Source organism: Pinus tabuliformis, chromosome 4_2, assembly GCF_031772625.1.
Source record: "Pinus tabuliformis cultivar Carrire ecotype Pingquan chromosome 4_2, CPIR1, whole genome shotgun sequence".
In the NCBI taxonomy this organism is placed as follows: Eukaryota; Viridiplantae; Streptophyta; class Pinopsida; order Pinales; family Pinaceae; genus Pinus; species Pinus tabuliformis.
This window is the reverse complement of record NC_142304.1, coordinates 275,351,092-275,375,163: the sequence shown is the minus strand read 5'-3', so window position 1 is coordinate 275,375,163 and position 24,072 is coordinate 275,351,092. Positions and strand designations below refer to the sequence as shown.

At 37.6% G+C, this 24,072-nt stretch overlaps 1 pseudogene; it reads left to right on the top strand.

Moving 5' to 3' along the window:
• The first annotated feature begins 22,838 nt into the window (after nucleotides 1–22,838).
• On the top strand, nucleotides 22,839–23,219 carry LOC149169052 (UDP-glycosyltransferase 86A1 pseudogene; annotated as a pseudogene).
• Nucleotides 23,220–24,072: the final 853 nt, after the last annotated feature.

The following is a 24,072-nucleotide window of genomic DNA, read 5'->3' as shown; positions in this document are numbered from 1 at the left end:
GAAAGGGATACTAGTTTGCGAACACTATCCAAAGACTGGAGATCATTGAAGATTCTGCATCACCAAGCCATGTGAAGGTGAAGAGAAAGCACATTCAAGAAGACATCCAACACTTAGCAACAATAGTGACTTGGCATTACCACATCATCAAGCATTCCGTTTCAGCAGTGTCATGTCATGTCATGTCATGAGTGGTCATATGCCACATCACTATTGTGGATCATATATATTGTATTAAAAATGTATTGTAAAGTGGAATTCCAAAGGACACCCATGGAATGTAAAGAGTCATGTAAGTTGAAAAGTCATAGGAATTCAAACAGTCATGAGGGTAGTCAAAGTGTCACCCTTGGTTATATATACTCCCTCATTTTATGAGAAAATGAATGTTCACCTGGGCTCCTCCCGCAAGGCATTAGAGAGATAAGTCAGTTCTTTGACGAGCAAGGAGTGGCTCCAATGCTCCACTATTGGAGCTAGTGATATAGATTGTAAACATGTGTCTTGGAACTTTTACTCAATAATAGAAGCCTTCAAGGCCGTCACGTTCTTCATGCATGGGCTATGAATGTTTGTAAGGCTATTTTGCAGATGTTTGTATTTCATGTTTGCTTTCACATGTGCTAAGATAGTTGAACTATTTCGGTTATTTTAGTACTTATATTATTGGGAATTTGTTGTAATGGTTGTTATTGTTGTCCCATCCTTGTGGACTATTCCACATGATATTAGATATATATTTCTTCATTTGTTGGTTGTAATGATCGTCGCATCCACTATTGACTATTTCCCTAGATGTTAGATGGGCCCTTCTGATTCATGTGTGTCTCTTCTTGGGTGGTACTATTACCTCTCACTGGGCACCCCCCCTTTCCTTTCGAAGACACCATTGCATCCCTCTCTCTTTCTAACAGTTAGAATCAAGGAAAATCTTTAAGGATTCAGAAACTGGGCCTTTATATTGGATGAGACTCCTACACCAAATAGTTTGAGGTCTAATTGGGACTTCACATTAGGGAGGTCCCTTAAATGTTGGTGGGTCCATCACCGTCAACATTTCTGGTGCTAGATGGAGGGAATCCATTGTTTTATGGTTGATAACCCCACCAACCCCAACATCTCATCCTTTGGTCAAGGCAACAACATTAATTTCACCTCCCCTACTCATGTTTCTGAATTTGGTGACTCTTCTTAGCCCAAGCCTGAATGGAATTGTGAAATCCCATATAATCATATTCGAGCCATCCGTCCTGTAACCCATCAATTTGCAAAAGATGTTGGATTGATCCTAAGAGTAATCAATCTTCCATATTCTCCAAAGAAGAATAAGACCACCCCCATAGGGATAGTAGTTTCTACTCTTGAATACGTGGTCCTTTCTACTCTTGAAGAATTAGCACACTTTGTGGAAAGGGAAGAAGAGCCTCCACTCTTTTACAGTGGTGATGGAGATAACATTGTACTCTCAAACACAACTTTTTGTGGGTCAAGCGAAGAAGAGGAAAAGGAAGAAGAGCCATCAGATTATGACAAAGTAGAGGAGGAAAGTGAAGAAGAAGACATGGAAGACCAAGATCTAGATTGGATGACTCAGGGCCCACTGGCACTTTCGGGTGTTTTACACAAGATGCCAAAGCATGCAGAGAAGATCCTAATGAAGTATGACCTTAATAAAATAGTGGAGGTTGAAGACCATGTGGACAATTTTTACCTACATCTGAAGACACTTGAGTTATGTCACGATGATGTTGCATGCAGACTTTTTCCATGTACTTTGGATGGTAGAGCAATTATATGGTATCACAACCTTCCCCCAAACTCCATCCATAATTAGAGGGGGTTCAAGAAAATCTTCCTTGAATTTTTTTTTGATGATAAGACCCTCACCATGTTGTTGAAAGAGTTGGGTAATCTTAATATGGAGAAAAAGGAGAAAGTGAAAGATTTCAATCAGAGGTTCAACTGCATCTTGAATAAATTTTCAGAAAACACAAAACCTCATGACTCCATCATAATAGACTACTACACTTCTGCCTTGCCAGCAAGCATTGCACAGTTTGTAAAGTGAACTATGAAACAAACACTAATGGAAAATTATGAAGATGCTATCGCTATTTAGAAGGACTTGTGCGTAATTAGAGTCATCTCAGTCAATGAACCAATTAAATACTCCAAATACATGGATAAAAGGTCTCAAGCCTTCGTGAGAAAGGCCAAAGAGAAATAATTGTCTGATCTTGAAAGCTTGACTCGTCTTGTCAAGACTCTGTCAAACAAGATGGAAGAGGTTAAACAGAGGTCAAGTGAGACCACCATGAGAAGCAAGCCCCCCAAATTCAACCTATTCAGATGGAATGCAACCTCTGGCAGTAGTAGAATACAAAGACTGTGTAGAGCTCCAATGTTGTATTGAATTTGAACACTTGGGCATAGATCAATACTATTTATATCACCAAGAACGTCATTCTGAGAAAATGCACCCGCAGTGGAATCAGGACATGAGCATGCTTTCTACACATCTTGTTGATTCGGTAATGGCCAAGGAGCAGACTGAGCCTACAGAAGAAAAATAATAATTCATTGCAACCAATGAGACTCCAAGTGTCAGGCATGTAGTAAACATGTTTAACTGTATACTCATAGCCCAAAAAAGTATCGCCAATAATCAGCCTCCGAGTCATGGTCTGACCCAGAAGCATACCAATCGGTACAATCTGAGGAGCCAAGGGCCAACCACTACAATCGAGTTGCCAAAGCAAAAATTTAAAGAAAATATATTGAGGAAAATCAATCCACTGATCAACTCAGCATTGAACACTCAGAGCAAGTCTGGGAAAGTAGTCTTAACAAAAAGTGCTTCCATGAGCAGTAAGGACAAAACCATCACTCTGGAAGTCGTAGACCAAGTTACATCCACAGACACTTCGGCCATTCTTCCCGTTGTGGACTACAACATAGTTGATGACATGAAGAAGGTTCATGTGAACATTTCAATGTTTGAGTTAACAAAGATCACGAGCTAGCGATATATCCTCTTACGGGCACTTGGGCATACCACCACAGGTAATGTTGCCTCTTCAGACAAGGGATCTGGTAAGTCTTATGGTTCTCTCGAATTTGTACTTAATGCATTAACAATGGATGCAAACACTCTTTTCCCACCTTTCTTGTTAACTTTCAAAATCTTTAATTTCAATGTACACAATTTATTGGTTGACTCTGGTGCATCGATGAATGTAATGCCATTATCTGTTGCCAAGAAAATCAATGCAAAATGGGACAAAACAGATGAAAATATTATTCAGTTGGACATAAATCATGTCCATGCAATTGGTGAACTTATAGATGTCATCATTTGCTTATCATCTTATGGACGAGTCCACCAATGTATCAACATAGTGATTGTGGACATACCGGAAGCATATAGAGTGTTGTTAAGTAGAGACTAGTCTAGCAAGCTACAAGGGTACTTTTCCACAGACTGGCCACATCTACGGGTTCGTATAAGGGAAAAAATATTCATACCTGGGTGGATTCAGAAAGATATATGAAACACAATGTCACTCCCTTAAACAAACAAAATGAACCAATGGATTTCACATAACTAATTTTCAGCAATTGCTTCCTTGAAAGCTAGTTGGGGTGTTATCTTTTGCATCCATCCCCAGTCCGAATAGAAACACAGTTGGAGCTCCTTCCTAGTCCAAATGGTGAAAATGACCTTTGTACAATTAGTAGTAGTAGTAGCAATACTAGTGTAGTTCCCAGTCCCTGTACATATGATATGTGGACTTTGTACTTCGATGGTTCCAAAATGCAGGAGGGCTCTAGAGCTTGTTGTGTTTTAATAGACCCGCTATAGAGAAAGAATTTAATCTCTAGTCGCTTAGAATTTGAGTGCACGAACAACATTGCAGAGTATAAAGCACTCATCTTGGGCTTGCAAAGAGCCATAGACCTCAATGTGGCCATCCTCAAAGTAGTAGGTGACTCAGAAATTGCGGTGTGATAGGTACACAATACCATACATTGTGTGTCACCTCATCATAGAGTCTATGAAAAATAGGTATGGCATCTGATTCCACATTTCCAAGCTTTCAATATTATTTTTGTTCCAAGAATGCGTAATGCAACTGCGGATGCATTAGCAAATGTCGTTGCTAGGTTGTCACCATTGAGGGACGATTTTTCTGTTGAAATTCTTTATAAGCCTTCCGTCCCCTATAATATAATTAATTTTTGTGTTTTTTATGATGACCAACATATACTGTACTTCATGTTGAACGCTGATGTGTTCAAAGATGCAACAATCGATGAGGATGAGCACGAAAATGCATTGCAAGATGCAGCCATTGAAAGTAAAGGAAATCTCATCCCCAAGGGTGTGGTATCATTGGAGAAGTTGTATGACCTGCAGAATTGCTTTTGGGGACCTGTCAATGCTAAGACCCATAATTCCACATTGTCGCACGAAGATATTAACTTGGGAACAGAAAAGGATCTAAAGTATGTCAATCGCGGTACTTATTGTACACCACAAGAGAAAAAACATTAAATAATATTCTTATTCAAGCAGTACCGAGATGTGTTTGTGTGGACGTAAGATGAGCTTAAAACATATGAAACATGAATCATCTAGCATGTGATACTGATAAAGGAAGGGGGCAATCCATTCCAACAAAAGTTGAGAAAAGTACATCCAACGCTTGAGGCTCTTATTTAGAAAGAGTTGAAGAAATTATTGGATATCCATATCATATACAAAGTGCAACACTTAACGTGGGTTTCAAATTTGGTCCTAGTGAGAAATAAGTTCGGGGAAATCCATTTGTGTGTATATTTTTGAAATCTCAATCACGCCTTGGACAAGGAAAACTACCCTGTGTCGTCCATGGAACAAATATTGCTAATCAACATTGGTGCAACAATTCAACGTGTTATGGACATCGCTTTCCATGGACTGATTGGACGAAGCGTAGTGGTCTATCTTGATGATGTGACAATGTTCTCCAAATAGAATTTATACCACATACGCCACCTAAAGAAAATTTTTGAGTGATGTCACAAGTATGGGATATCCTTAAATCCCAAGAAAAGTATATTCACCATGTTCGAGGATAATATCTTGGGCCATCTCATTGCCAAAAGTGGGTTTAAGGTAGACTCGGGCAGGGTCAAGACAATCACGTAGATTCCCTTCCTAGTGAATAAAAAGGTTATGCAATCCTTCTTGGGTAAAATCAACTTCCTCCGCAAGTTCATCTTCGACTACACTCAGATTGTTAAACCGATACAGGAGATAGTGAAGAAGGACACGATTTACAAATGGGATAAAAGGGAAAATGATGCATTTTCTTGTATTAAGTAGGCTATAGCAGAAGCACCCACATTGTAGAGCAAAAACTTCAATAAGGATTTCTTGCTCTACACTTTTTCTTCTAACACTTCTCTCATTGTTGTACTCACTCAAAAGGATGAACTGAACAACGAGCGACCTAGCTCCTTCATGAGCACAAGTCTTCAAGGAGCAGAACTTAACTACCCCGTCATGGAAAAATAAGCTTATGTGGTGTAAAAGGTGGTAAATAAATTTCGACCCTATCTATTGAATAATCATTGCATTGTATTTGTTCCGCACCCAATAGTCAGATCATTGCTTGTTCAACAAAATTTGGATGGAAGGAGAGTGAACTGGATGACCGGGTTACAAGAATATGATATAGAAATCAAGCTAGTTCACACAATCAAGGGCCATGGTCTTTGTCAATTAGTGGCAGAAGAAGTAAACACAAAGGAAGAAGAATAATATCTTTCGGGATGGGGGAAAGAAATTGAGATGTATAACATTGAGTGAGCCTCCCCCACTACTAGCATAAAATCTTGGTACATAGATATGCGCCAATACCTTGAGCACAACACAGTTCCCTCCCACTTTTCTACACGATAGAAGACGGCACTCAGACTTAAAGCATTATCCTATCAATTGGTGAATGGGGTTTTTTTCATAAAGCACCACAATAGAGTACTGCTCAGGTGTTTGGAAGCGCATGATTCAGAAAAGGTATTGCATGATCTCCACGATGGACTAGCCATGGGACACTTCGCAGGCAACACAACAACACATAAGGTTATGCAGGCTAGTTTTTACTACCCTACATTATTTAGAGATGCTCATGCTTATGCCTGCAAGTGTCTAGTCTGTCAAAGGTGTGCCGATAGAAACAAGAGGTCAGCCGCCCCATTGCAACCCATTGCAGTGGAATAACCTTTTCAATAGTGGGGCTTGGACATTATTGGGGAGATTTTCCTGCATTCATCAAAGCAACACTGCTACATCCTTACTACCACAGATTACTTCACGCGGTGGATAGAAGCAGTTCCACTCAAATAGGTGAATGACCAGGAAGTCATTAGCTTTCTACAGCAGAACATCATTTCCAGGTTTGACATTCCTACTTCACTTGTTTTCAATAATGCAACATACTTCTCATCGCTAATACTTTACCATTTTTCATTGGAAAATGGAATTGTATTGAAAAATTCAACTAATTATTATCCACATGGGAATGGTATTTTTGAATCCATGAATAAGAACCTAATCCACTTTATAAAAAATACCATATTCTCTTAGCAGCGAAACTAGCACTCTACTTTGGTAAATGCCTTATGGGTTGACCAAGTCACGCTAAAAACTTCCATGAACACCTTCCCTTACTTCTTGGTGTACATAAAAGAAGCCATCCTCCTGCCCAACATCTACTTTCCTGCACTCCAACTCTCACAAGAATCCCAAGGAAATCCATGTTTGTTAGTACAACATAGGGTGGATACCCTTCACAAGCTACAGGAAGAAAGGTTGAAAGCAAAAGAAAAAAATTCACTTCACCATAATCGTATCAAGAGATAGTTTGACAAGAAGTCTACAGGGAAAAATAGCTTTAGTGTGGGTGACTTAGTCTTAAAGTGGGATAAATCCCACGAGGACAAAGGAAACCACACTAAGTTTCATTCCTTGTGTATTGGGTCATTCGCAGTGCATGAAAAGCTTGGCCAGCACACTTATCGTCTTCAATCACTTGATGGGAAGATTAATTCTCTCCCTTTCAATGGCCAAGACTTAAAACAATATTTTCAATGAAGATCTAGGGTTGTGCCCTGCTATGTACATAGTCTTTTCTTTTGTTGTTTGTTTGTTTGCTTGATTCTTGTTTTTGTTTTCATTATGTGAATAAGTGTTGTGCATGAACATGTTGTGGATTCTAAGTATGTGTGTGGTCAAACTATAAAGAGTCTTGTGACACTTCATCATTTGGCTAGCCCTCTGTCCATCTTCCTTATGTTGGTTACATCTATTTTCTGGTGAATTTTTGACGGAAAATACGATCCATCTGTAAGGAGAGTTTTGGTCGAACCATGAACCCATGTTTAGTCCAGAAATCTCATTACCTAAACTTGGTATTTATGTTTTGGTATCTTCATGCCTATCTAACTAGTAGAAGCAAAGAAGGGGAAAAATCTAAATGAGAAAACCTAAATTAGAGGTCTCTATATTATTCTTTGAAGGAACAACCTCTTCTACTCTCAATAAGTCGGGATCCCTCTTCCACCCCAAAATAAATAAGTGCCTATGCACAGTTCTCTATAAAATAAATAAATAAAGGTGAAAGAAGAGAAAGACTTCCTTCATAGAGAGGTGAAGCAAGCAACTTTGTCGGGGTACTATCTAGGCTCATTGGAAGTAGAGCAATGTTTGTGTTTCTACGTGACTTTGTCAAAGTACTGTCCAGGCCTATTGGCAGCGGAGCAACACCAAAGATGAAAATTATACTTTGAAAATCTTAAGCTCGTGAGTTACACTACCCTTCCCAACTCAAAACATTGTGATATTGTTGAATCTTATGTTGTGTTCAACCAAGAAGGTATAAGGGGGACCGTGTCTATTCATGGGGTAAGTGGGAAGGCCAAAGTAATCTGCACAATGAATCAATACTCCCTGAAGAACTGCTACCCTGCACAGAATAAGTTATCTGAGATAGAGAAACTAGAGTTCAACCAGTATGTCGATAAGTGTTGTAGTTGCTACAAAACCATCCAAATTTTTGGCTTACACTTAATTTCAGAGCCTTCCTTGGTATTGTACATTGTTTTCGCAAACATCAGAGCTTATTTCATGAGCTTTCTTGCATTTTTTTGTTCCCTTTTGCATGTTGGGTTAACTGTCATCTTTCGGCATGTTTGCCTGTCACGCAATGTTTTCAAGTCTATTCTAATGGTTTCAAAGGTATTTCTTTGTGTATATGAGTTGTTCTAATTATGTAAAAATTTTTCGCACCCATACACAAAGTCATTGGCACAGTCACACAAGTGTCGTCCCAAAGTCTATCTTGAGTGTCGCACTTGTCGTATCTTTTCATAAAGCAGTCACACGAAGGGAAATGATTTTTCATGTGTTTGGATGATTTATGTTGTCATGTCATCAAATTATGCTAAGTATGTGATCACAGTCAAGGTTCATCATAGTTCATCACCCACCCCACACTTAGCCATTTTCAAAAAAAAAAAAAAACTTCTCGACCGATCAACTTAGATTCACTGAGCCCCTTCTGAACTGCACATTTTTAAGATATGACATTGATTCTTGGAACTGCACAATACACAGTTCCCATCTCCCACGACTGTTGCACTGTGCAATTCTTGTGCCCAAGCCCCGACCTTGACCTCCAAAATTGCGCAGTTATGTCCTCCAACCTAGCTTGAATTATGCACTTCACATATTCAAGCCTCAAGCTCATCCCCTAAGTACTTTAAATGCATAGTTGTGCAAAATCCCAATCTCCCTTGACTCCCAAAACTGCACAGTTGGCTCTACTAGTGTCCATTCCCTTAGCCTAACCCCACTAGATCTGGAAATTGTGCAGTCTTGTCCTTCAGGTCTCCATGAGTTGCGCATTGTGCAATATCAGAGCTCAATATTTTCCCCTTGGCTACTAGAACTATGCACTGTGTAGTCACTGAGTCCCTCTTCCCATCCTGTCACTTGTTCTGGGCTCATTTGGTGGATCATAATGCATCATCTTAGACTAGGGGGTTTTTGGATTGATGTTGTCTCGTCATGAGTGAATTGTAGGAATAGGTACCCTATCATGTCATAGAAAGATGATGGATAAGGAGAAGAAGGAGGGAAGCATGTCTAAATACTCTTGTATTTGAACTTACAAGTTGATCAATTAAGAGAAAGAAAAGGGATACTAGTTTGCGACCACTAATCAAAGATTGGATATCATTGAATATTTCACATCACCAAGCCATGCGGAGGTGAAGATAAAGCACATTCAAGAAGAAATCCAACATTTAGCAGCAATAGTGACTTGACATTGCCACATCATCAAGCAATCCACGTCAATAGTTTCATGTCATGTCATGTCATGAGTGGTCATATGCCACATCACTATTGTGCATCATGTATATTGTATTCAAATTTCTTTTAAAGTGGAAGTCCAAAGGAAACACATGGAATGTAAAGAGTCATGTAATTTGAAAAGTCATAGGAAGTCAAATAGTCATGAGGGTAGTCAAAGAGTCACCCTTGGTTATATATACTCCCTCATTGTATGAGCAAAGGACTTTTCACCTTGGCTCCTCTTGCAAGGCATTAGAGAGATAATCTAATTCTTTGAGGAGCAAGGAGTGGCTCCAATGATCCAATATTGGAGCTAGTGATGTACATTCTAAACATGTGTCTTGGAACTTTTACACAATAACAAAAGCATTCAAGGCCAACACGTTCTTCATGCATGGGCTATGAATGTTTGTAAGACTATTCTGCGGATGTTTGTATTTCATGTTTGATTTCACGTGTGCTAAGATAGTTTAACTATTTTGGTTATTTTAGTACTTAACTTATTGAGAATGTGTTGTAATGGTTTTGATTGTTGTCCCATCCTTTTGGACAATTCTGCAGGATATTATGCGAATATTTCTTCATTTGTTGGTTGTAACAACTATTGCATCCATTGTGGATTATTCTGCTGGATGTTAGACGAACCCTTCTAGTTCATGTGTTTCTATTTTTGGTGGTACTATTACCTCTCACGTAGAGGCTCTCTTTTCTCCCCTATCAATAGTAGAATAACCTCAACACAGTTGCAATTGAACAGTCACTGGGTACACCCTCTTTCTTTTCCCATTGCACCCCTCTCTCTTGTTGACAGTTAGAGTCAAGACAAATATTTAAGGATTCGGTAACCGAGCCTTTATACCGGATGGGAATCCTACACCAAATGGTGTGAGGTCTAATTGGGACTTCACATCAGGGATATCCCTTGAATGTTAGCAGGTCCAACACCATCAACATAACTTTAGAATTCATATGATAGACTTATACTAAGATTTAATGCAAACCCTAGATTCCATACATGAGACACTAAGACTTAGATGTCAACAAATAAAACCAAGGACAACACAATCTAAGGTTTCAATGAGATGACCAACTTCTACTAGGATTTGTTGCAAACCTTATATTTTATGATCATAATGGAAACACTATCACCATATCCTAGAATATCAAAGTTCAGCTAGGACTTAGTTACAAACCTTAGAATTTACACACTATCAACAATTAGGTTAGCACATATACATATCTAGGATTTCATAATCATGCACAAGCATATCAATATCCATTAGGTAAGCCCAAGACACAAATATCAATACATTCAAAATCATACATATAATGATCTTGATTAGGCTAGGGTTTTGATTAGACAGAAAAACATACACCTAGGTTTTTATTCCTATGACATCATCTTATTTAACATGAGGGTCTTGATTATAAATCCTACCAAACCCTAAATATATAGGGTTTCAATACATAACACAACAAACCCTACATTTCCAAAAAATCTAAAGGTCTAGGAACACATTACCATCCAACCCCAAAGGACTAGGGTTTCCATAATAATACTAAAACTCCAAACATGACATTACCATCAAAACCCCAAACATCAAAAGAATAGTATTTTCTAGATTTCATTAGTAAGCCTAAGTAGACTAGGGTTTTGACATTAGCATACCCTTAGGTTAGGGTTTTACAAAGAACCTCTTAGGGTTCCACAAACATAATGATTTAATGAGGGTAGATTCAATCTAATGATTAATCTCCCAAACAAGAATCTCAATGATTCAAAGGTCCTAGACATAACACTTGTTAGTAATGTAAAGTAAATTCATGAGTGAATGTACCTTTATCTTGAAGAGAACATGACTTATGATCTAAAACATACCTTTGAGTTTTTTTCTAGACAAACTTTATAGGACATCAATTCTAATAGAACTTCTATGTTTTGTCTTGTGAGGTCTTTTCCTTAAGCTTATCTGCAAGCTTTTCCTAAAAAAAAGAAATTTTATTAGCATCTAGTGTAAACACATCTATATAAGAAAAGGAAAACCGAATATGAAAGATAATATATGGAGTAAGATACTTATCTTTGGAAAATGGTGAGGGCTCCCTTTTAATCCAATCTCAAGGGATACATATAATTTTAACAAAACAACTCAAGTATGTTTTTCCTTCTTCGGCAACATTAGCTTAATCCCTATTTCTCTTTCTATTCCTTGGATTATCAGGACAATCACTTCTATAGTGACCCATCTTGTGACAAGTGCATCATTCAATTTGGATAGTTCTATCTTACTTCTAGGCCCTTTAGACTTCTTGAAGGATCCTTTGTTCATGTAATGAGTGGAATAGGAATTTGAAACTTTCTCCTCTTCATTCTCTTTGTTTCTTACTAGATAAATTTTGACTTCTTCTTGACTGCATGCATTCCATAATGGTTCAAATGTAGGATTTTTCTTCCAACTGTTGAGACCTGATGAGAAGGAACTGCAAGATGTTGGTAATCCTAGAAGTGCAGTGATTACAAGCTCCTTTTTTGGTACTATCTCATCGATCGCTTGGATTTCATCTCTGATTCTAGTCATTCTCACAAAGAAGGATGCCACAATGTCTTCCTTTGTCATTTTTATAGATATTAGTTCATTCTTAAGACTTTCTATTTGACCAAGATTCTTAATTGTGAATAATTTGGATAATGCCTCATACACCTCTTGACAAGAATCTATGTTGGATATATAATGGATTTATATTTTATTCCATGATCCACCATTAGTGTCATGGAAAATATTTCTAATTCTTTGAAATTTGCCTTTTCTGCATCACTTGACTCATTAGTAGGCTTCTTTACTTTTATTTTGACTAAATCCAAGACTTTATTCTTTTCGAGGATGAGGCCTATCCTTTTCTTCCATGCCGTGTAGTTAGATTCTCCTTCTATTTTATTTTCTCCCTTCATTGAGTTAGACATTGTCTTTGAAGATGGTAGGCTTGACTTCTTATATGATCCTCTTGATGACCCTTATTCAAACTTCTTAAAACTCCTTATTCTTCCTTTCAATAGATCTTCAAGTTGCCTTTTTCTTTCTCCTTCACCTTTGCTCTGATACCATGTTGAATTATAGTAGGAACTTGTGTGATGTTGAATTACCTTGTTTGAGACTGACTTGGTGTAGAGGTGACAAATAACTTATTTGACTCAATAATAATTATTTTTATATTATTCAAATGCCCAAGAAGGGTATCTTTAAATGGAAAATGACTCTAATGACTTAGTATAAATCCTAGAAGTCCTCAATGGGGACTTTGACCTAAAACATGATGACCCAAGCATGAAACCCATGCTTTAATAAGTCATATTAATAATAATAATAATTTATTATTCTTTCTTTTGATAATTGCATTTCATTAAGACTCAAATACAGATATGAAGACCAAACCTAGTTACATTCTTCAACATAAATAAGGTCACATGAAATTAAAAATAGCAAGGAATATAGTCACCTAGAACTGAGCTCCTAGAGGGAACAAATTCTAAATTCTAGGCACATACATGAGCAAATGGAGCGAAGGATTTAAGAAAGAAAGAAGCATCACTTTGTAGAGCTGAGAGGCTAGAATAATAACCCTTCAAGACCAAAATCCCTTGATGAAGGGATCAAAGTACTAGGCATAAATATCATGATCTGAAATCTCTCCGGAAGTCTGAAATTTAGTAACCTTAGAAATCCAAAGTCTATCTTTAGCAAGAAAGGGACATAGGCTGAATGGTTTAGAAGTATTTATGGTCTATTTTAAAATACCTATTATAAAGGTACAAACATGGAGACCGAATTGTTGGTAATGAAGCTACAGTCACTTGGAAAAACAGGATTCAAGTCTCCCTCAAATTTCTCAACATAAAAATATTTTAAAGACCTGGATTGTAGCCTCCACCACTCCTAAAAGGAGTCGAAGACCTATATACAATCATCACCTATATACAGTCGTCAATATAATTCACCTATATATATATTCATCACCTATATTTGAGTTATAACAGCTAAAGAATCAGTAGGAATATCACAAGCCATAGAAATCGAGGAGTCATCAATGATTTTTTGAACCTCATCAACTGAAGAATCAATAGGAGATTCTTTAACTTCATTAACTGGAGAATTAATAGAAATGTATTTAACTTCATCAACCAGAGAATCAACAGAATTATCTTTAAATATAGTAGTTGCGGAGCTAGTACTATGTTCCTGAATTGTGGTAGTTGCAGATTCGGTGGAAGATTCATGAATTGTAGTAGGAGGAGAATCAATGGGAGGAACCTGAGTTACAGTTGTTGAAGGATCGGTATGAAACTCTTGAGCTATATCAGCTAAGGGATCAATAAAATTCTCTTGAGACACAATAATCATTCCTTCCTCCATACTCTAATATTTTAACAAACCTTACACCCTTTCTAATGACTACTCCACTTCTACACTAGGTACTTCTTGATCAGAATTTGTTTTCTCTAGTACTTGTGCATATTCGATATTCTGAGTAATTTGATCCAAATTCTCCTCACATTATTTTAAAACTTTTTCTAGGTCTTACGCCTCTTCAGGCACCTTTTCTCCTTTATGCCATAAGCCAATCATCATTTCTTAGTTAACTAAATGACTCAAGGTTTTCATTGTTTCCAGTAATTCTTGCATGGTTTGATCTTGACAAATTTCCCCTTTCTCACCATAATTTTCCTCTGTTAAATCAATTTCTCTGGAAGAGGAAGTTGAATTCCCTAGAGACATGAGAGGGGATGAGTTGATTCCTTGGTGTAGTTTAGACAATCAGACTGACCTTCTCCTTCCTCTAGGTGAGATGGCCATAAAAGAGGCAATTTGTCTCTCTACCTTACTGGATTTTTTAATGACTGGAGTTCCTAATAGGGAAGCTTCGGGTTGTGAAAGTTCAAGTGGAATACATTCAGATATTACACACTTCGACTGTGAAAATTCAGCTTGAGGAATTTCTACATAGATAGTTTTGGAATAGATAGCCTCAGAGTGGGGTGTACTTGAGAAAGTAGCATATGTAGAAATTATGATGTAGATTTGCAACTTATCATGAAATTTTAATCAAAATCACAAGACATAAACCTACTCTATTGCTTTATGGAATTCAATTCACAATTTAGAACATCAATCACAAACATGCGATGAGAAATAACACACATGCACACAATATTTTTCGAGGGGAAAAAATCTACGAAAACCCATTTTCTTGCTTGCATTAATCTAATGAATAGAGATGTATTACAATTGCTAGCTCAATCTAACCTCAACCTACAAGTAAAAAACATATCTCTATGCTCACTAAGAAGCTCTAACCCAGACTTAGTCAGTTTCTACGTCTGCTTGAGCCCCTATTTCCTTGCGCAATTCCTGAGGAAATTGGGCCCTTATTATTTAATAATTTATTCCAAAATGATTGTGTAATTCCCAAGGTTGATCATTTGACTTCATGCAACACTTTTACACTCAAGACTAGTCTACAATTGATGTTACACTACCTTGGAATCTCCACCACAACTAGGGAACTCGAATTCTCTGCATGCACTAGTTATTTTGGGTTGATTGATCAGTTAAATAGATGATCACTGAGTTAGACTGAAGTCCCATTGTACAACTGACCTTCCACTAGTTCCTCCAATAGTTAGAACTAGTTTAATTGAAAACAACTTGAAATAACTGACATTGATTGCTACGAATTAGAAATCACACATGCTTAATTGAACTCCAACTCCTCTAAATCAAATTTACTGAGTAAAGTGAGTGACACAAGCCATGTCACACAAGTTAATTGCAACCAAGTTGTCTATTGATGTGGAAATTCGAATTTTCTCAATTTGACCAAGGAAAAATCAAATTGAGACTTTCTTGCTGCATTTTTCAACACTCCCTCTCAACAAGAAAGGGATTATCAACCACCCCTATCTTGCACCTGTGGAACTCAAAATTCCCTCTTGACAAATCCTTTGTCAAAATGTCAGCATATTATTCCTCTGTCAGAATGTATTGTAGCAACATTATTCACCTTTGCACACAGTCCTGTAAATGGTGATATCAGATATCTATATGCTTAGATCCATCATGAAACACTGAATTCTTGGAGATATTGATGCAACTATGATTATCATAATAGATAACAGTTGGATCCATCATCTGACCAAACAGTCCCACAAGTATCTTTCCCATCCAGATCGCCTCACATGTTGCTTGACTTGCAATTATGTATTCTACTTATGATGAGTTGAGCACCATAGATCTTTGCTTCCTATTGTACCAGGAAACAACTACAAACCCAACAATGAAACTTCCACTTGATGTACTCTTTCAGTCGAATGGAATCCTTGCCCAATCTACATCTGTGAAGCCACACAACTTCACTACCTTTGTCCGTCTATACCATAGTCCAAACTGGGTAATTCCTCTAAGGTACTCTAAAATATGCTTAGCTTCCTTCCAATATAATTTGGTCGTCCTAACCATAGATTGGCTCAGCTGCTTGATTTCATAGCACATATTTGGTCATGTGTTCACAAGATACATTAGTGAACCCACTAGCTTCCAATAAATGGTAGCATCCACTTCTTCACCGGAAGTGGCATCCTCCTTCCTCTAGTTGGTCGCTAGAGTGTCCCCATGGATTTAAAACTCTCAATGTGGAATCTCTGTAGTATCTTGTTTGCATACTTTCCTTGATACACAAACAATTCCCCATCACCTTGCCATACTTCCAACCCAAGGAAGTAGTGCATGAGACCCATGTCCTTCATTTCAAACTCCCTTGCAAGGTCCTCCTTGCAAGATCTAATCAGCTACCCATCACTAGTTAAAATCAAATCATCAACATATAAGAACAATTTAACTTCTACTAAAATATGATAGAGGTTTTCATCCTCTTCACTTTTGGTGAAGCCCAAACTAGTGAGATAGTTTTTGATCCTGGTGTACCAAGCATGAGGTGCTTGTTTAATACTATACAATGCTCACTTGAGTCTGCACACATGAAACTTTCAATCAAATATCTCAAAACCTTCTAGTTGCTCGATGTACAACTCCTCCTTAATAACCCCATTGATAAATGTTGTCTTTACATCCATCTGGTGGATCTTCCACCCCATCTGTGCAGCTAGTGCAAGAATTGATATAATGGATGAGTACCTTGTTATAGGAGAAAATGTCTCCTCATAATTAATTCCCTCAACTTGAGAGTACCCCTTGGCCACAAATACAGCCTTATACTTCTCTATGCTTTCATATGTTGCATACTTAACCTTCAAGACCCATCTCGAACCCACAACTAATTTATATGTTGGTCCTAGGACCACTTCCCAAACACTATTCTCTACAACGGATTCGTATTCCTCCACCATTGCATCAGCCCATATAGGTTTCTCTACTACTTCTTCGAAAGAGGATGGCTCAATCACTACAAGATCAATCATTAGATCCATGTAGCTAGTGTACTGATCAGGTGAACTCCTCTATCTATGCAAATTTGAAGGACCTCCCACATTCTCCCTTGCATCCTACACAAGTCTATTAGCTTCCTTGGTTCTTTTTTTGCCTTTTCTAGATGTTTATGCTTAATTGGATGTCTCCACTCTCTACTACTCTACTTTTGGCTTCTCCACAACTTCATAAGGCTCCTCATTTGGAGCTAAAAGATCCTCTTCTTGTGGGATTTGAAGCTCCCTCTCAAGAGAGATTTGCATCACTTTCTCCTCATCAAACATTATGTCCCTTCGCACAACTTTCATTCTGAGGGAAGGTAAGTACACACGATAGTTGTGAGTTTTTTTGTAACCAAAAATACCACTAACTTTGCTTCCAGCTCAAGCTTCTTCCTTGATTCTTTGGAGATATTGCAGTAAACAGAGGCTCCAAAAATCCTAGAGTGCGACACATCCATCTCTCTCCCTTTGAAGGACTCCTCTGATGTAATCATACCAAGAATATGATGAGGACTCTAGTTCTAAAAATACATTGATGTTTTGTATTCCTCAACCCACAAATGTAGAGGTAGGCCTTAGTCATGCAACATATCCCTTGCAACTCCCACAATTCTATGGTTCTTTCTCTCATCTACCCCATTTTGTTGTGGGTTGTGGGGTGTTTACATCTCTCTTTGAATGCCTTCTTTTGCACACAAAATGATGGATTCATTCAAAACGTACTCACCTCCATTATCGCTCCCAAGAGCCTTTAACTTCTTATCAGTTTCTTTTTCAACTAGGGCCTTGAATTCTACGAACTTGGAGAATGTCTCATATTTCTTTAGCATGAAGAAGATACAACACTTCCTTGAGAATTCATTAATAAAAATGACAAAATATGTGTGTCTGGTAGTGGAGGTTGTTAAGAAAGTTCCACAAACATCAAATTGGATCCTTTCCAAGACTGTATGTGTTTTGTTTTCCCAATCATGGAATGTGGATTTTGCATACTTCCCCAAGGTACATCCTTTGCATATATCCTAATTCTCTAGTTCTCCTTTGGGGAGGCAGGAATCATGATGAAAATGGTCAAGTATTTTGTGCCAAAGTTCACTGACATCACGACTCTGCACTTTATCCGTCTTAATGCTTAATGCAGCACAATCTTCCACATCTAGATTATACAGGTTCTTCACACAAAGCATGATTTTCTTCACCTTTCCTGTGGTTATTTGTCTCAAGAATGCTTTCCCTTTGCTGAAAATCACATCATAACCACGATATTCTAAAACTCTAACAGAGATGGGATTTTTCTTTAGGGCTGGAACGAACATGACATCCTTGAGTCTGAGAGGGGAGCTCAATTCCCTTTGAAAGGTGAATGTACCAATGTTTGTTGCATTTTAACTTCTTTCGTCCCCCGGCTTGATGTGCATCTAGATATCTCTCTCCTCCGAGTCACTAAAAAACTCTCTACACCCTGTCATGTGGAAAGATGCACTTGAGTCCAAGTACCACACGCTCCCCATCATTGTGTTGGCCATGCATGTGATAAGGGTGAAGTCAAGATCGAACTGTGAAGCCAAGGCTTCACCTGCTTCTCCTCCTGACTTTTTTTTGCTTGACTTTTGTGTGGACACTTCGTGGCATAGTGTCTGAATTCATGAAAATTGAAGCATTTAATTTTGGACAAATATTTCTTCTTTCCCCTTGGCTAGATTTTGGTTTGGTTTGAGATTTCTTCCCTTTTCCCTTATTTCCCTTTATAACCAATGCAATTTTTTCTTCATCCTCACCCTTGGATGAAGTCCCATCTTTGGTATTTTTCCTTATCTCCTCTTGTACCAAATCGAACCATAAGCATTCCCAATTTGGTAGTTTCTCCCTCCTGTTCACTAAGTCCTAGTAGCTATGTGAGATTTTGGGAACGCCTATAAGAGCTAGGCTTACCAAGTCATATTTTTCAACATTAACACCAACCCCACCAAGTTCATCACAAAATTGTGTAAATTTGCTCAGATACTGCGAGATAGTGTCATTCTTTTGCATCTTGATGTTTTGAAGTTTATCCTTGAGCGCTAGCTTCTTGTTATCACTACTATTCTCGAACAATTCTATTAGTGCTTTCCACATTGTGAAAGGAGTTTCTTTCCCATGGATATTTGAGACAATGTGATCCCGTACTCCCTCCAATATTATTCTCCTCGCCTTGTCTACATCTTTCTTCCATTGGGCTAGGTTTTGTGCAACAGATGCATGTGGTTTTGCAACATTTGTCTTGATGTATTCTAGCAATCCATTTTCATCCAATACCACCTCCATGTGATCCTTCCATGCAATGAAATTTGAGCTGGCTTCCAAGGCATACTCAAGTCTCAGCCCATTGAAGGTCATTCTCCCAACTCTGAAGAGATTCTTCTACACTGAACTGGAAATTCGGTCCTCCTAAGAAACAACTTCAAAATTCTTGTTCTAATGTGAATCCTGATCTAATACTATGTATAAATTATTATGTATATTTGCAATTTCTCGTGAGATTTTAAGAAAATTCATAAGACAAAGACCTACTCTACTTCTCTATGGAATTCAATTCACAATTTAGAACATCAATCACAAAAATGCAATGAGAAATGACACACATGCACATAATATTTTTCCAGGGGAATCAAATCTGCTAAAACCCCTTTTCCTGCTTGCAATCTGATGAATAGAGATGTATTACAATTGCTAGCTCAATCTAAGCTCAGCCTACAAGTGAATAACCTATCTCTCTGCTCATTGAGAAGCTCTGACCCAGACTAAGTCAATTTTTTTTCCTCTTCTTGAGCCCCTATTTCCTTGCACAATTCTTGAACAAATTAAGACCCTATTATTTAGGAATTTACTCCAAAATGAGTGTGAAATTCCCAAGGTTGATCATCTGACTGCATGAAACACATGTATAGTCAAGACTAGTCTACAATTGATGTTACACTTCCTTGGAATCTCCACCATAGCTGGGGAACTCGAATTCTCTACATGTACTAGCTATTTTGGGTTGATTAATCATTTAACTAGATGATCACTAAGTTAGACTGAAGTCCCACTGCACAACTGACCTTCCACTAGTTCCTCCAACAGTTAGAACTAGTTTAACTTAAACAAAAACAAAAAAAAAAAAAAAAAAAAAAAAAAAACTAACCTTGGTTGCTACAAATTAGAAATCACACATGCTTAATTGAACTCTAACTCCTCTAACTAGAATTTACTGAGTAAACTAAGTGACACAAGCCATGTCACACAAGTTAACTACATCCAAGTTGTCTGTTGATGTGGAATTCGAATTTTCTCAATTTGACCAAGGCAAAATCAAATTGAGACTTTCTTGTTTCATTTTTCAGCATGTTCAGCCTAAAGAGTGTCAAATTGGGTAGTTCCTTATACAACTGAGGTATTCTATTCTAATACCACGGGGTTTTCTTTCCCCACTTCTTCTCTATTTAGAGGGGAATTCCATTGCTCCGACGTCAACATATCAATCAAATTATCCTCATAATCTTGTCCTGCATCAATTTCAAAACTCTCTTCCTCCTCGACATTTCTACTTCCAATTATAAATTCAAGATTTCCCTTACTAAATCTGGTTTCATGGTTCTCACTAGCAGTTCCAATTTTAGGATTTTCACCACTTCTAACAACTTCGAGTTTTTCTGGAGCACTGTCTAGAAGGGTTTCATCATCATTATTTGGTTCACTCACATGTTCTTCAATTCCCCCAATCAAATTTTCCCAAGTCTATTGAGTTTGTTGTAAGATACATATAACTTATAATTTTATCAATCCATGATGGGTTACGATTGCAGAGGGTTCTTTAGCCTTTCTAACACTAAGCAATGTTTCATGCAACATAAATTTTAAGAAAAAGGGAATATTCAAAGATACCTTATGTCGCAAATATGCCAATATCTTAAGGTGGCTATCTCTAACCACATTGTATCTTCCATCACATGTGATATATCTTTTGACTCTACCAGCTCCATCCAAGGTTTTGAAAACGAGTTGGGATTATACCCCTTCCCTTTTCTTACCAATTAGTCTCCATTGTCTAGAAACAACAAAGTTGCATTTTGGAGCGAAGTATGTGTCTCATACCATCTTTCACTTGTTTTTGTTATCCCTGTAACCTCAGCTATAGCTTCTTCATCTACTTGAACTTGTAAATTCTTTACCATTGTCATTCCATTGTTCAAGATTTTCATGAATTCTAATGCAACTTCTTTGTCGAAACCTTAAATTTTTCTGAAATACTGCACCCATTCTACCTAGTTCAAAATGTTGTGCACTTCATCTATGGCTCGCAGATGGCTTAGTTCGTATCTAATCAATTAACCCCCATGCTTGTGTCTACAACTTGCTTTTGTTGGTGAAAATGGCTACAAACTTCTATGAATTTCTAAAGTTGGTTATTCTAGATTTTAGGCTTTCCTAATCATAAATGTAGTAACAACTCGAGAATAATGGCACAACATGCAGAAGTAACAAGGGAAATTGATAGCATCACGACATTGTACCTTCACCCACCCTCGATTAATTTTAGTGGTAGTCCTTGGCTAGTAATTACATTAATTTTAATAGAGAGGAGAGGTCAACAATGTGGTCATTTCAAATATCGAGAATAAAAAAGTGTACTTATATATGACTTACCATGTGATTTATTGATTTAGTTGTTGCTGAAAAATCAATCATTAAATCAAGAGATCACTTCTGAACTATACAATATTTTTTTATAATAATTAGGCTGATAGGCCTTCCTATGCATTAACTTTTTCGTCAACACTTTTATCCTACTCCGTTTGATCAGGTCAGACACTTTCAACCGTTGATTTGAAGTGTCACTGCTTTTTCCAACATGGCAAGATATTTTTACTGCTTTTTCCCATTCTTTTATGTTACTCTTGAAGATATTTTTACTGCTTTTTCCGCTTCTTTGGTTTGCCAATTGTTGTTGCTGTTCTTCTTCCTAAGTTTTGGCAAGCACTGTTCTTCTTCCTGACTTTTGACAAGCATTAATTAGTATTAAATTATATACCTCATACACCCATTAAAACTACCGGCCGCCAACTCTTTAGACTTAATCCCCAAACCCCCAAAGCTGGGGTTTGAAGCTCTGTAAAGAGCTTTTCAAAATTTGACTTCCCTTCCCTGATTTCTCTAATGTGTTCTGCTCGCTGGTGTAGTTTGTTCTCGGCGCAGTTTTTCATTTACGTTGAGCTCACTATATTCCGCCGAGACCCATCTGACTTAACAGAATTTTGTTGTTGTTCGAGGGGTTCTACACTGGCCCCTCAACCTATGCCAGCTTCCATCTTCTCCTACGATAGACATCTCGGCTCGATCTGCAGGCCATTACCCGATAGGTGTTTATTTTCCTTCAAATTGTCATAAACACATGCGTTTTTGTTCTCTAGATAAGAGTTGTTAAATTTTTTTTTTTCTCTCTCTATTTCTTTCTACACATGGTAACTGAATTCATGTTTTTGGACTGCAGGGGTATTGTTTCACCTACACGCGGGTTCTGGCAGTCAGAAGGCTCAGGATTTCACCAGAAGTTTTGGCTGTTTGGCTCTCGGGTTGATTCCAACTCAATATATCGATTCTTACCAATAGTTTCTTCCTTAAACTGGTATGGATACCCATAATTCTAATTGGGTTCACTCTTCGCTGGATACCCTGAAATTATCTAATGGGTTCTGCTCACTGTTGTGGTTTGTTCTGTGCGCAGTTTGTTCTTGGCAATTCTTTTGACGATCTCAAAAGAAAGGAAGTGAATTTGAACCCTCAGGTACTGCATGTTGGTCCGTTGCTTCCCTCTGGTTTTTTGAACGGTGAACATTCCAAGGACATGAGAGTTGGAACGAGCATTTGGACAGAATGTGACTGTTCCGAGTGGCTGGATGCAAACCCTAATTGACTAAAGCTCAGCTGGAGGAAATAGCAATGGTTTTGAAGGACAGCGGGCAGTTGTTCCTCTGGGCTCTTCATCCAGACATAGTCTCTTCAACAGTCTCAGACAACTTACCCCACGGTTTTCTGGATGAGATAAAAGGGCAGGGGCTCATTGTTCCATGGTGCAATCAACTGCAAGTGTTATCCCATCCCATCGTTGCGGGATTCGTTCCTCATTGTGGATGGAACTCAATGCTTGAAAGCATAGCTGGTGGAGTTCCCATGGTAGGGCTTCCATTTTGGGCGGATCAATTCACCAACAGCAAGCTCATGGTCGATGAATGGAAAATTGGATACAGATTGAGTGGTGGGAAAGGACTGATACTAAAGAAAGAGATATCCAGAACTATCAGAAAATTGTTCAGTGACTAAGAGAAGGAGGTAAAGAAAAATGTCGAGGCTCTAAGAGACAATGCGAGGACTGCGGTGCGAAGCGGAGGATCTTCGGATATAAACATTGAGAGCTTCCTAGAAGGTTTGAAGGGGAACCGTATCAGTAAATAACTGCATGATGGTGAACCTTCTCACACATGTTTATCACTTGTATGACGCATGATGTTTGAGCTGAGTTTATAAATGTTTTAGTTGAATTTATACAAAATTATTCATATAAATCAGAAGTTATTTAAATTCAGAAGGGAAAAAAATTGAAATTGAGCGCTATTTTATCCTGTCGTTACATCTAAAATGTGTGGTTTCAAAACAATAAAACGACTTTAATTTAATTTCGTGGTATTCTAATATGTGCTTCATTCCCTTTCTATTTAAGTAGGGGACGATTTAATCGATTACGCTGAATTTTACCAGTGAATCATTATAACTATTTTCGTTTATCATAAGCCTAAAGTTTTATATAATTTTTGTTTTTTATTTTTTTAATAATGATGACGGTTATTCACATCATTAAAATAAATAAATGAATATTTATTTATTTTACAATTTTAGTTTTGTATTTACAAAATTTAATAGAAGTGTTTTAAAGAAGTATATTTTGTTATGAGTTAAAAAGTTAAACAAAGACGTTAAGAGAAAATGCTTTCCCAAAAACTCCGTGGGTCCCCTTAACAGTTGGATTTAGCAACCATTACTCCTCCATTGAGGTTTAACCAAAAAGGACATCAAAAAATATATGGAAATTGTTTAATTATGTAGCCATTGACAATTACTTGCATTGATGCTTGGTGGGAATTCTAACCAAACAATGTTCATATATAGAATTCTAAGA